Below are 12,216 nucleotides of genomic sequence, written 5' to 3' on the forward strand. Positions count from 1 at the left end.
GGATAAAATTGTTGGTTTTGTTATATTAGCTCTACCTAACCATGATCAATTGACATTTTCCCAATTATATAGATCTGACTTTATTTAGGTGAGAAGTACTTTATAATTCTCTTCATACAGTTTCTGGCTTTGTCTTGGGAGGTAGATTCCCAACTATTTAATATTGTCTACAGTTACTTTAAATGGAATTTCTCTTTTGATCTCTTGCTCTTGAGTTTTGTTGTTCATGTATAGAAATGTTGAAGAATTATGTAGGTTTATTGTATATTGTGCTATTTTATTGAATCTGTTAATTGTTTCAAAGAGTTTTTATGATGATTTTCTTGAGTTCTTTAAGTATATCATCATATCATCTGTAAAGAGTGCTGCCATAGAATTTCAAGATGGATTAAGTAGTGAATAATAGATGATGTCTTGACTTGCATATTTAAATGTGGCAGAGTTCTGAAGAGTCCTCATACTCACTCTCTCAGTAGTTGATATCCAGTGGCAAGACAGAAATCAAGAGAATTGGTGATAAGCAGAGATGCAGTGGATGACTTTGGCATCTTTGATGTCATACCACCTCTAAGCACTTCCCAATGTCTACTTCAGCTCCCTTCATAGCCATTGCTCAAAATTATTCTTACATAATAGATGCAAGATAAATGGCATTATCTTCTCTGTCTTCCCTGTCATGCTTCACAACACTAAAGCTAGGATGATATGATGGTTTCCATTTAAGCTGATTTAACAGGGCTGACTTTCCATCTAGGCTGATGGGTAGCAAATTGAATTACAGTTTCCCCTTCCTTCCCTATTCTCTGCCCAAGTAAAGCAGAGACTACTTCCAAAATTTATTCTATTCTGTAAGGTTAAATTTCTAATTTCTGCTTGGATGATTTAAGTTTCTTTTAGAACTTAAATTTCATAAATCTATTTACAAATAATTAGTATGTTGCCATATTTGAGAACAAGGTAACTATAACAAGGAAAAACAATCTTTGGGTATTAGAAAATATACAGAGAAAGAACCAGGTTTCAAACAGTGGTTCAAAAGTACCAGATTTTTCCTGACTGAGAGTTGGGCATATTTTATGATTTTAATAATTAATAGATTTTTGTTAAACTTCCCAAAAGGTAAAATGAAATCACATGTGGAAGTTTTGCAAATGAGTCAGTATGCCATTTTTTGTTGTCTGGGACTAGACTCCACTATGTGGGTCACATGACCTCATTTTTTCTTCTTCCCTGCTCCCCTCAAGCATATAGAAAAAGCTTTTTGCAGCATGGTCTTCCGATGAATAGAGTGTTGGGTCTAAAATCAGGAAGAATAATCTTCCTGAGTTTAAATCTAGCCCCATATATTTACTAGCTGGTTGACCCTAGAAGTCATTTTTTTTTGCAAGGAAATGGGGTTAAGTGCCTTGCCCAAGGCCACACAGCTAGGTAATTATTAAGTGTCTGAACCGGATTTGAACCCAGGTACTCCTGACTCCAGGGCCAGTGCTTTATCTACTGCGCCACCTAGCCTCCCCTTACCCTAGAAGTCATTTAAATCTGTTTGCCTCAATTTCCTCATCTATAAAATGAGCTAGAGAAGGAAATGAAAAACCACTCCATCCTTCCTAAGAAAATACCAAATGGAATCACGAAAAGTTGACTGAAATGATTGAATAAAAGCAACTGAGGTTGGTGATTTGGGATATAGGAAATTCCCAAAGAGAAAAGAAAAAGTTTGGTTGAACCCATTTGCCATAGTCATATTCCAAGAATTGATAAGTTTTTTCCCCTTCCAGCTTCATCCACTAACTCTAGATTATATTCACATTAATCAAAAAAAGTCAAGTTAAAATGTATTTAGATAACTATAATTTGGGGGACATTGAAGTAAGTCAATAAAAGAGATATGGAGTATAAAGTGCTATGGAAATCTAGAAAAATAAATAGTTGGTAATAAATGATTCAAAATGATTTCTATAAACAAGATGGTTGAGTATCTATTCTGTAAATCATTGTAGCGAAGCTGTCACCAATCATTATTTCAAGTAATTATTAAAAGACATACAGAATTTTTCATCTCTTCTAATAATTTTACAATTTTTTTTGCTTTTTTTTTAAACCAAAGTTAGCTGATTCAAGGAGGGTATATTACAAAAGAAAAGATTCTGCAAATGACATTTTAAATATATACATGATAATGTCTAGAAGCCCTTCCATAAGGGAGACAGACTATCCAAATGGAGTTGAATGGAGATACACAAGCCTGTTGACTGAGTTCTTTACAGTTTATGCTATCCAATCTCAACTGGGTCCACACTGCAAGAAAATGATTCTTTTACTCCTCCCTAATTGATTCCCTTTCTCACTTGCCATACATAGCAGCTGTTCCAAACATTTTCTCTCTTCAGTTGTCCCACAGCACCCAATCCCCACTTACTAAAGTTGAAGAACTCAACTAATACTTTACCAAAAAAAAGATCATTACTTAGGAACTTCCTCTTTTCACCACCCAACATTTCTAAGCAGCTACCAATAGCTTCTACTTCCATGACATGTCTTGAATTTGTTCCTTTCTCTCTACTACACTATTAGGCTCCCATCACCATTCAACTGCAATATTACAATATCTTCCTATTTGGTTTTTTATCTATCTTGGGTCTCTACCCTTTTAGCAGGCAGGTAGGTGGTTCAGTGCATGGAGCATAGACTTGAAGTTAGGAAGACTTAAGCTCAACTCTTACTTTAAATACTTAATAAAAAGCATGAGTCTAAGCAAATCACTTTAATTCAACTTGCCTCAATTTCCTCAACTACAAAGTGAGTAAAATAACTACATCACAAGATTTCTTTGAACATCAAATGAAATATTACTTATAAAACACTTAGCAAAAGGCCTGGCACATGAATACTTTAAAAATGTTTGTTTCATTCCTTTCTTCCTCTAATTTCGTCTCCAAATTCCAAAATGATTTTCCTAAACCTCTGTTCTCACTAAGTAGCTCCTTAAACCTCCTAAACTTCAGTAGTTTCCTATTTTCTATAACATCTGTATACTCTAACATTTAAAACTCTTCTCGACCTGGTCCATTCCTTCTTTCTAGTTTTCTTATATCTTACTTCCATCCATATATTCTATACTTCTTCCACATTAGTTTACTTTCTGTTCCATTCCATGATAGAATCCTATTAACTCTCAGTATTACTCCTAGAAAAAGCATTGCACACACTGACAACAATATTGTGAGGTGATCAATTATGAAAAATGTGACTTTTCTCAGCAGTTCAGTGATCAAGACAATCCTGAGAGATCCATTATGGAAAATGCCATTCATATTCAGAGGAAAAAATTTATAAAGTCTGAATGTAGAGAAAAGCATATTATGTTCACTTTTTACAACTTCTTTTGCTTCTTTCTTTCTCATGTCTGCACTCCCCCCTTATTTTTAATTCTTTTTTCACAACATGCCAAATATTGAAATATATTAAACATGTACAACCTACAACAGATTGCTCACCACCATGGGGAGAGGAGAGGGAAGGGAGAGTGGTTGAAAAATGTGGAGTTCAAAATCCTACAAAAGGATGAATTGTAAAAACTATCTTTGCATATAATTGGAAAAAAGAATGAATAAAAATATATTTTAAAAATTAAAAAAAAGAATATTGTTCCTAGTATCTAAAAGGGGAGTAGTAGTTTAGTCTAGAAATTCAATTTGCCAACATGAATAGAAATTGGGATAAGGATTTCAAGGACCTCATTACACTCACATGTTATGTGCATATACTTTAATTATGTATTATATAATATGTATATCATATATATATATATATATACACATACATATGTATACTGTATATCTATATCTATATCTATATATACATATATATATATATATATATATACATTTTTTCCTAATAGATTGCTCTTAGAAGGCAGGCTATCTTGCTTTTGTCTTTATATTTTCAACATTTGTCACATTTCCTAGAATAAACTCCATGTTTCATGGTTTCCATGCTAGATGACTGATTGAATCTTGAAAACATTTCACTTCACCAAATTTGGTCTATTTCTTAATCCAGTCAAGAACGTTTTTGAATATCCAACAGAAAAACCAACAAAAAAATGATTGTTTCAATAGATGTTGAAAAAGCCTTTGCTAAATACAACATCCATTCCTAATAAAAACACTAGAAAGTTTAGGAATAAATGTAGTGAGAATAAAGTCAGAGCATTTCCAATAAAATCAGGGGTGAATCAAGAATGCCCATTATCACGATTACCATTCAATATAGAATTAGAAATGCTAGCTGTAAGAGAATAAACAATATGAAATAGAAATTGAAGGAATCAGAATTGGCAATAAGGAAGCAAAACTTTCACTCTTTTCAGATGATATGATGGTAGCCTTAGAGGAAACCCAGAAAATCATCTTTAAAAAACTCCTTGAGGGGCGGCTAGGTGGCACAGTAGATAGAGCACCAGCCCTGAAGTCAGGAGTACCTGAGTTCAAATCCGACCTCAGACACTTAATAATTACCTAGCTGTGTGGCCTTGGGCAAGTCACTTAACCCCATTGCCTTGCAAAAACCTAAAAAAACCCCCTCCTTGAAACAATTAACAAATTCAACAGAGTAGCAGGATATAAAATAAAGACACATAAATCACCAGCATTTCTATAAGTGAACAACAAAGTCCAAGAGCAAGAGATAGAAAGAAATTCCATTTAAGTAGCTATAAATGACATTAAATACTTGGGAATCTACCTCCCAAGACAAAGCCAGAAACTGTATGAACACAATTATAAAACCCTTCTTACCCAAATAAAGTCAGACCTAAATAATTGGAAAAAATGTCAAATGCTCATGATTAGGTTGAGCTAATATAAAAAAATGAAACTTCTACCCAAATTAAATTACTTATTCAGTATGAAACTACCAAATAACTACTTTATCAAGCTAGAAAAAAAATAGTAACAAAATTCATCTGGAGCAACAAAAGGGCAAGAAGAGCAAGGGAACTGATGAAAAAAATGGGAAGGAATGTGGCCTAGATCTACCAGATAAAAGGTAAAAGCTGCTGTCATGAAAATTTCCTGGTACTGGTTAAAAAACAGAGTAATGGAAAAGAGTCCTCGGGGGCGGAGCCAAGATGGCGACATGAAGGGATCCAGTCTAAGGAGCTCTCTGATAAAAACTCATAAACTAAGGACTCTAACTAAACTTTCAAGAGACAGAACCCACAAAGGGACCCAGTGAGGCAGTTCTCCTACTCAAGATAACCTAGAAAAGAGCAGAAAAGCTCTGCTCCCCGGGGTCAGAGGGGTGGCCCGCCAGAGGAGTGGCCCACCAGAGGGGTGGCCCACCAGAGCCAAAGAACTTCAGCCTCCCGGAGGCAGCCCCAGGGAGCTGGGAGCCGAGGCTCACAACAGCGGGGGAGTCTCCTGAGCTGCACCCCGGGGAGCACTGGGCACAAAGTGGGGGAACAGCAGGGGACCTCTGCCAGAGTGAGCACATGGAGCCCAGCACTCAGGGCACACAGCAAGCAACTTGGTCTTTCTGCAGCCCAAATCCAGGAAACAGAAGCAAGCAGAGCAGGTAAGCAGGAGCCCCCAGGGCATGAGCCCATTGAGCTGAGGGAGGGGAGTGGAGAGAGAGAGACTGCCTAGCTCTGTCCTCTGCCTCTGGAACAGGACTCTGGGGCTCTGACCACATTCAGATCCAGATCCCAGTCTAGGCCCGCCCATAGAACAACAGGGCCCCCCCTACCTCAGCCCCGTGGCAGAGGGGGGCGCATATGGTCATTCACAGACCAGGAGGGAGGACAGAACCTCACACACTGAGACCCTTGTGGGAGTGTCCCAAAAGCTCAGGAAGCACCCTAAAAAAACAGGCTTAGGCTGGGAAAATGAACAAGCAAAGAAAGAAGAGGAAGACCATTGAGAAATATTTTGCTCATGAGCCCAAGAAGGATCAAAATACTCAGTCTGAAGATGAGGAAGCACAAGCTCCTGCATCTAAAGACTCCAAGAAAAACAGAAATTGGGCTCAGGCTATGATAGAGCTCAAAAAAGACTTTGAAAATCAAATGAGGGAGTTGGAAGCAAAACTGGGAAAAGAAAGGAGAGAGATGCAGGAAAAACATGAAAATGAAGTCAGCAGCTTAGTCAAGGAAATCCAAAAAAATGCTGAAGAAAATAGCATGCTAAAAACCAGCTTAGGTCAAATGGACAAAACAGTTCAAAAAGTTATTGAGGAGAAGAATGCCTTAAAAAGCAAAATTGGCCAGATGGAAAAAAAGAGATAAGAAAACTCTCTAAGGAGAACAAATCCTTCAGACAAAGAATAGAATTCAGGAAGATTGATGACTTTACTAGAAATCAGGAATCAATACTTCAAAACCAAAAAAATGAAAAATTAGAAGAAAATGTGAAATATCTCATTGAAAAAAAAACTGATATGGAAAACAGACTTAGGAAAGATAATTTGAAAATTATTGGAATACCTGAAAGTCATGATCAGGAAAAGAGCCTTGACATCATTTTCAAAGAATTACTACAGGAAAATTGCCCTGATAGTCTAGAAGCAGAGGGCAAAATAGAAATGGAGAGAATCCACCGATCCCCCCTGAGAAAGAGATCCCAAAAAACCAACCCCTAGGAATATTATAGCCAAGTTCCAGAACTCCCAAGTCAAAGAGAAAATATTACAAGCAGCCAGAAGGACACAGTTCAGATATCATGGAGCTGCAGTCAGGATCACAAAGGACTTAGCAGCAACTACATTGGAAGCTCGTAGGGCTTGGAATACAATATACTGGAAGGCAAAAGAGCTTAGAATGCAGCCAAGAATGAACTACCCAGCAAGGCTGAATGTCCTCTTCCTGGGAAAAAGATGGACTTTCAATGAACCAGGGGAATTTCAAAGGTTCCTTTTGGAATGGCCAGAGCTGAACAGAAGGTTTGATCTTCAGATACAGGACTCAGGTGAAGCATGGAGATTGGAGGAGAGGGGGGAAATATGAGGGACTTAATGAGGATGAACTGCATGTATTGAAAAATGATACTGATAATATTCATATGAACCATCTCAGTTAATAGAACAGGTAGAGGGAGCTTTTATAGTTGAAGCACAGGAGAAAGCTGAATTTGAAGATAAAATATGGTGTAAAAATGGAATCAATAGGGAAAAAAGGGAAATGGCAAGGGAGAAAGAAAAAGGAGAGGGGGAATACTCCAAGATATTTCACATAATAAGATTTTTTTATTACAATGAGCTATTACATTGATATGGAAGGGTGGAGGCAAGGGGGAATGAGGGAACCTTTGCTCTCATCAGAGATGGCTAGGAGAAGAAACAGCAAATATACTCAATGGGGTATAGACATCTAGAGTAAGAAGGAGGGGGGAGCAGGGGGAAGGGGTGGGGATGTGAATAAAGGAGGAGAGGATGGACCATGGGGGGACAGTGTTCAGATATAACACATTTTCTTTTTTACTTCTTGCAAGGGGCTGGGATTGGATGGCCTGCCCAGGACCATAGGGCCAGGTGGATTCTGGGCCTAAGGGGTGGTATGGGGGCTCAGGGCCTCTTGGCCCCAGGACCAGGTATCTGTCTGCTGCGCCACTCAGCGACCCTACAGCAGAGTCAGAGTGAAAGGAGAGAGAAAATATAGTACACGGTAGTGGAGAAATAAGAAAGGAGGGAGTTGTGATCAGCAATGGCAACAGTGGAAAAATATGGAAGTAACTTTTGTGATGGACTTATCATAAAGAATGTGATCCACTCACGACAGAGTTGATGGTGTTGGAACAAAGACTGAAGCACATTTTTTGTTATTATTATTTGGGGGAGGGTGCAGGGAAAGTGGGGCTGGGTGGCCTGCCTGGGGCCACATAGCGGAATGATCTTTGGGTGTCTGAGGCCGGATTTGGGCCTAGGTGCTCCTGGCTCAAGGGCCAATGATCGGTCTGCCACCCAGCCACCCCTACTATTATTACTATTTTATTTTATTTTGGGTCTTTTTTTTTCTTTCTTCTTTTTGGTTTTTGCAGGGCAGTGGGGATCGGGTGGCTTGCATGTCACATGGCTGGGTGATTATTGGGTTTACGAGGCTGGTTATGGACTCGAGTGCTCGTGGCTCCAGGGCTGGTGCTTCGTCCATTGCACCACCTGGCCATACCTACAATTATTACTATAATTTTTTTTATTTTAATTTTTTTCTCTCCCCTTTACTTTTTCGCCCAAGCAAGTCTATCTATATTCATGGGGGGACGGGTAGTTTGTTTACTTGTAAACAATTATATTTTATTAATGTAAAAAAAATTTGTATGAAATGAGAATAAAAAAACATTAAAAAAAAGAAATAGAGTAATGGGGTCATCTAGGTGCTGCAAAGGATAGAGCACTAGCCCTGGAGTCATGAGGATCTGAGTTCAAATTCGGTCTCAGACAATAATGACCTAGATATGTGGTCTTGGGGAAGTCACTTAAACCTATTGCCTTAAATAAATATAAAAAAAGGAAATAGAATAATGGATCAGTGAATTAGGATAGGTCCAAAAGAAGCTACAGTAAATGACTACAGCAATCTACTATTTTACAAAATCAAAGACATTAGCTTCTGGGATAAGAACTCACTATTTGACAAGAATCACTGGGAAAAGTGGAAAAATCATATGGTGAAAACTAGGCATAGATCCACATCTCACAACCTATATGAAAATAAGGTCAAAATGGGTACAGGATTTAGACATAAAGAGTGATACCATAGATAAATTAATAGACCAAGAAATATTCTATTTATCGAATTTATTGAAAAGGGATATTATGATCAAACAAGAATTAGAGCACATTACAAACTGCAAAAGGAATGATTTTGAGTATAATAAATTTAACAGTTTTGCACTAATAAAATCAATGCTGTCAAAATTAGAAGGAAAGCAGAAAGCTGAGGAAACAATCTTCACAATTAAGAGTTCTAATAAAGGTCTCATTTGTAAAATATATATACAGAGAATTGCATCAAATTTATAAGGTTACAAGTCATTCCTCAATTGATAAAAGGTCAAAGGATATGGACAGACAGTTTTCAAATGAAGAAATTAAGCTATATATATATAATCATATGAAAAAATGCTCCAAATTATTATTGATTAGGGAAATGCAAATTAAAGCAATGAGGTATCACCTCACACCTATCAGATTGGCCAAGATAACAAAAAGGGAAAATGATTAATGTTGGAGAGGTTGTGGGAGGATTGGAAAATTGATGCATTGCTTATGGAGTTGTGAACAGATCCAACCTTTCTGGAGAACAATATGGAACTATGCCCAAAGAGCAATAAAACTGTTCACACCCTTTGACTCAGCAATTTCAATTCTAGGTCGATATCAGAAGAAATTATAAAAAAAAGGAAAAATTCCTACATATTCCAAAGTATTCATAGCAGCTCTTTTAGTAGTGGCAAAGAAATGGAAATTGAGGGGATGCCCATCAATTGGGGAATGGCTAAACAAGCTATGGTACAAGAATACTATGGAATACTATTGTATAACTGTCCTGACTTTGATGCCAGATTTTGTAAGAAACCATAAATGATTGGACTCTGAAGATGCATGGAATGAGTTATGCATCTGATGCTGAGCAAAGGGAGTAGAACCTAGAGAACAATATACACATCAACAACAATATTTTGAGATAAACAGTTTTGATGGAAGCAGCTCCTCTCAGCAGTTCAGAGAGCTAGGACAACTGTATTAGACTGTCTATGGATAATGTTTTCCCCATCCAGAGAAAGAAAAACAAAACAAAGCAAAACACACAAGAAACCCTTTAGAATTTGGCGAACACTTTATAAAAATTATCTCTTACGTATCTCTTTCCCTTAATCCTAATTCCTCATACTGAAAACAACTAATCTGTAAACATGTTTATCAAAAATATGTATGTACAATGCGAACCTGACTGTCACTGCTGAGGAGACGGGGGGTGGGAAGGGAGGATGGAATTTTTGCAACTTAAAAATATACATATGCACATGGATGAAAATAATTAATTTAATTTTTAAAAAGAATTTTTTTTCATTCTTATTCTTTTATTCAGTGAAAAAAAATTACCTTCATGTAGTTCACTAATTTTATAAACTTTCTATTTATTTATTTTTTCAAAATCATTTATAAAACTTTTGAACAGATTCTCTCCAAGGATTGTTACCTAGATATGATTCAAAATGCCTCTTCGTACTTGTGAATATCATAGTCGTATTATGATAAAGATCACTCCCTTTTAAGTGGCAGGTGTTTATAGCCTCCAGCAAAAAAAAAGTTCTTTTATATTTTCAATATGCTCTTGCTCTGTTGTTGTCTCTGAAATTTAAGTAGAAAACTTCTATATTAAGCATAGAAGTTTACAAACACACCACTTAATAAGGTATATGCTCTTGGACAATTCATTTAAATTTTGTGAACCTCATTTTCCTTCTCTATAAAATAGTGATAATATATTTCTACTATCTTCTTAATAGCATCATAAGCATCAAATAAGGTAATATATGTGAAATCGCTTTCTAAGAAGTCCCTAAATATCATTATAAGATTGCCAAAAAACATGGGTAAAAATGAGCTCCCATCAATGGTCTATCAGACAGGGTGGTTTACTGACTAATTGATCCCACAGAAAATTCAAAAACAGTTTGGCAATTTATATTTTGACAGAAATCACAGCAATGCAGGACACTTTCTTTCCACCAGATATACTTGATGTAATAAAGGTGCTGTGTCAAATTGACAGGCAGCAAGATGTAGGTGAAAGAATATTGAGGCTGGCGTAAGGAGAGGTAACTGTCCTGCCTTTGATGCCAGATTTGTGAAGTTGGGCAGATCCCCTTACTGGACATCTTTATTCCTTCATACATAAAATTAGTATTGATAAAAAGTATATATTAATCATTTAATATGGATCAAGTTTTTACAAAATATGTTCAAAATAAATTCTGAGATAGAAGACTCCAGTTTGCTTGGAAATTCAGAAAAGATTTCATGTTGAGTCAGGTAGCCCTTATGAGTTTTGAAGAATACTACAGATACTAAGAGGTGATAATGAAAAGGTGTGCTTTCCAGACATGCATGAGAAGCAACACAAAATCTCATAGTTCAGAGATGCAATGTCATCTGTGAGGAACATGAAGTAATATATAACAAGTCTTGAAATGGAAATTGGAGCCAAGATATGAGAAGTTTGAATTGCAAAATACAACAGTCCAAGGTTTTTTTTTTTTTTTTTTGGTATTTACTGAGTTGAGAAATGACATGGTAAGAACTACACTTTAGGAAAATCACTTCGGCAACTGAGGGGAGGATGGATTAGACAGAGGGTAAAGACTTAAGGCAAGGAAACCAATGAGAAGACTTTTGGAATAATCTAGGAAAGAGATGCTGATGGCCTGGATGAGGCTGGTGCTCAAATTATTATACAAGAAGAAAGATGGAAGAAATTTTACTGAGATATAATCAACCCAACTTGTCAATTGATTAGCATTCAGAGTGATAAAGGATAAAGAGTAGAACAACAGTCTATGATAGCAAGTCTGAGTGACTAGAAGGATAGTGACACCTAGATAGAAATAAGCAAGTTCAGCAGAAGGGTGGATTTGGGAGATAGAGAGTGTTCTAATTTGGATATACTAATTTTTGAGAAACCTACAATATATCTCTTTGCAATGTCTGATAAGCAGATGGTGGACATGATACTAGAACTCAGGAGTGAGATTAGAGCTGGATTTATGGATGTGAGAACCATCTGCATAGATATGATAATGAAATTTTCCTCAATCTTGACATACATTTCTGACCTAGTGCAAATGCAGAGAGGAAAACTGTGCCCAATTGAATCAATGTTCAATAGATGCTGATTTTACTTTTTCATTCTATTTTTAAATAGACCTCCTTTTGTAAATTGGAACATCATCTATGAATGTTCCATTTCATTCTAATTAAGAATTTCCTACGTGAAACCTTTTCTGAATTTCCAAGCAAACTGGAATCTTTTGACTCAAAATTACTTTGCCATTTCCAATTCATTCTAATCTCACTGGTGGCTTCGGTTTGAATGCTCTTCATTTTGAAAGGGGGAAGGGCAATGTAGAGAAAGAAGAGGAGCCCAGGGTGATCAGAGCACCTATTATGAAAATTCTATCATGTGCTTATTGTTATGATTTTGGAAAAACTACCAGACAC

The sequence above is a fragment of the Macrotis lagotis genome, chromosome 4, assembly GCF_037893015.1.
Source record: "Macrotis lagotis isolate mMagLag1 chromosome 4, bilby.v1.9.chrom.fasta, whole genome shotgun sequence".
In the NCBI taxonomy this organism is placed as follows: Eukaryota; Metazoa; Chordata; class Mammalia; order Peramelemorphia; family Peramelidae; genus Macrotis; species Macrotis lagotis.